The sequence below is a fragment of the Habropoda laboriosa genome, unplaced genomic scaffold, assembly GCF_001263275.1.
Source record: "Habropoda laboriosa isolate 0110345459 unplaced genomic scaffold, ASM126327v1 scaffold339, whole genome shotgun sequence".
Taxonomy (NCBI): domain Eukaryota; kingdom Metazoa; phylum Arthropoda; class Insecta; order Hymenoptera; family Apidae; genus Habropoda; species Habropoda laboriosa.
The window spans coordinates 221,202-224,437 of record NW_017100496.1 but is presented as its reverse complement, the minus strand read 5'-3'; the positions used below and the strand labels follow the sequence as shown (position 1 = coordinate 224,437).

Genomic DNA, 3,236 nt, shown 5'->3' with positions numbered 1-3,236 from the left:
GAACGAGAGAGAACTGTATGCTCTCCCTTTTGTTTCGGTCTTGAGAGTTTAATCATCGTTGAAGATAACGCGTTTAAACAGTAGCGGAAAAAGCCAATCTGCCCGGCGACTTTTTATGATTTCTCTGTCCTATTTATAATCGTACACGTTAAATACTTATTAATTATATACTTATGTATCCGCTGATATTTAATTTATTGTCTCTGTGCGTTCGATCCGTTTTCCGAACGACGTTTAGTGCAAGCATGACGGATATTAATTGTGTTGTATTATAGGGATCGCGATAATTTAAATTATTTCGAAGGAGAGGGGAGTAGGAGGTGAGAAAAAGATAGAGGAAATTTTATTCATTTTTTTTATTCGATTCACACTGTTCGCGATTTGTAACATCTCGTATGCTTTCCGATGCCAAGGATCATATTATAATTGTAACCGGCTGTGAATTAAAAAAAAAAAAAAACTGAGTCTGAGAGATCGTTTGATCGTTCAGCAGCTACGACGAATGATGATCGTTTTGAATTAGTCGAGTCCTTCCGTAGATTTATAAGAATTTCTTTTTCCTCGAATGAAGGACCTCATTTTGTTTTTGTTTCTTAAACGACATGTCGCTATATTACTTCGAATTTTCGCCCCGTGGAACACGCATACATTTTAACTCTTTCATCATAAAACCAGTTGCTGTAATGACTGATTGCTATACCGTCTGTTGCGCATATAGTCACTATGGTGATTACGGTTTGCTTTATAACTACTATTCGGTGAATAGAACTACACGAACAAGTATGGAAATCGTTGTTGCGAATATTTAATAATTAATCCTATTTGTACAGTGATTATGGTTGCTTCTGTAACATAGTTGTCAACGGAATACAACTGTAACTATGCTTAGAAGTACTATTGAAAGTAGAGAGTGTAATCCAGCATGAAGTATTCTTCATTAATGCTTGATAACAACGAACGAAATAATAATACGAGGAAGCCAATGATTAATTATTAACTACTATATAATTATGATAATCGTTGCGTCAGAGTAACGTAAGAAATTAAATGGAAATCGAGAAGAATATTGAACAATTTTTGCAAAATGATCGCTTGTTTGTTTGAACAATTTTTAAGCTCTATTCGCATGCGTACGTTGATTAATTACGAAAGAGTTAAACAACAATTTTTTGCAGAAACAGAAGAGAAAAAAAATTTGCTTCATTGTAAAAATTAAAAGAGTCTTTGTAACGTGAGTCATATTGGACTGGCCTAGTTCAAAAGATTTACAATTACACCACGAGTGTATAGCAATCATTTACAGTCGTAGTGACGATGATAATTCGTTGTTTTCATGCAATTTTTTTTATCGCGAGTTAAGATTTTACTTTTTTTTTTCTTTCGTCGAATTACGATGTTCGGTTCATCGGTGATTGTTCTTAGCTACGTTTTTTAAACGATTGTTTTCTCTCTATCGGTTCCTTTGATCATACTTGTTGTAAGACATGTTTTCATTTGATTTTCATGTGTGCTCTCATTACCCCGAAGAAGAAAAAAACATGCATTTATTGATACACGCATATTCTGTGCCTGAGAGCTTGAAGGCCTAGAATTACCAATTTTTATTATTTTGCTTTGGGTTTTTTTTCCTTTAATCATCCTTAGTGGAGAATTCTGTTCGCTTCTCTACATTTTAGTTAGCAGCACGAAGTAGAAAGCATACAAGTAATAATTTCTCCAGCAGCTGGGTTTTAACAATATTTTTTAAGTGAATATATCGCGTGCAATTCAATTGTAAGATAGTTTCTTCGTGTAAACTTGCATTACCCATCGATTTTAATCTGTTTTCTCTTTTTTTTAAAATATTTATGTGAAATGTCAAGTGGATGCACTGTCAGCTTTGAAGAAACAGCAAAAAAACACCTGTAATTTTTAATCGCTTTGTCTTAGGCTTTTATCGTTTAGTAGATACTTTAGTAGTTGTTTTTGGCATGGAAAGGATTATTTTTCTTATCTTTTGTCTTTTTAAGAAACTTTTGTCTCGAATGAGTTTTAAATGGAGGTGTAGATCAACGCCACCAATCAGTTTCACAGTTGAGAAATAGATTGTGATACAGTATTAGTGTAAGATGTAGCGTTCACTTATCGCTGGTAGTAGTCGCTTTATTCTGTAACAACCAAACATTTTTTAAGGTATTTGTAGCTCTCAGGTGCAAGTACTGTTATTTAAATAATATTGTAAGTTTTGATTTATAATAAATATTTCCACTTGTAATCCCTGTATGGTCTGCCTCCTTCACGTGAAAATCATCAGAATATTTATTACTATAAAAGAGGATTTAAACAGACAAATGCATTTCTAAGCAACAACCACTGTATCCGTGTCTTCGGATTTTATTAAAATTTTGTTGCTAAAAATATCTTTAATTTCTTTGCCTTTGGCTCTTTTTTTTTTAATTTTCAAGTGTTCCACCTGTAGCTTTTTGTTCACTGCATCATAATTGCTCCTTCCTTTTTCCACGAATTTAATGATTTCAGTAGAAATTCAAAGCTAGATTACCAGCACAGTAGAGACCATCACCTCATAGTTAACGGCAACACCATAAGCTGATCAGATTGTTCGGCTATTAATAAAATGAAAAGAACGTGGCTATAGATAGCCGCAGTCTGTCCATCGATGATATTTCGTCCATCATCTTGATCGCCAGACGGCACAAATGCGCGCACTTATAATATCGAAATAAGAAACTCAATGCAAATATGACACACTTCGTGTCGTTACGGGCTATTGTTAGCTAACCCCTGTAATCATCTTTTCCTGGTAGAGATCATGTTTCGTTGCTCCTTAATCACACGTGTAAGTATTTACACACACACAAGGTAAACACTGTAAAAAAGAACAGAACAGAGAGAAAAAAAAAGAGCAGAAAGTTTGCAGCGTACGAAATTTTTATTACACAATTATCATTATCATTAATATTATTATATTCACGGACCACATTAGCACTGTTCCATCCATTTCGAATTATAGAAAAGTTTTTATTGAGCATAGTGTGTTACACGTTACAATGGTAATTAATAATTAATAATCGTAATAATAAAGGTGAGATTAATCGATAATCAATGATATACCACTTATCTTGTTTTTTTTTTGTTTCAACAAATAAAAACTATTACGAGAAATGTTACACTTACAGAAGTGAAATAGATAGATAGATAGGTAGATAGATAGATAGATAGGTAAATAGATAGGTGGA

At 33.3% G+C, this 3,236-nt stretch overlaps 1 protein-coding gene across 1 annotated transcript in view; it reads left to right on the top strand.

Moving 5' to 3' along the window:
* The window catches only part of LOC108576110 (kinesin light chain), a 21,998-nt gene that overhangs the window by 8,575 nt on the left and 10,187 nt on the right, over positions 1-3,236 (top strand). The gene's annotated exons all lie outside the window — the stretch shown is intronic.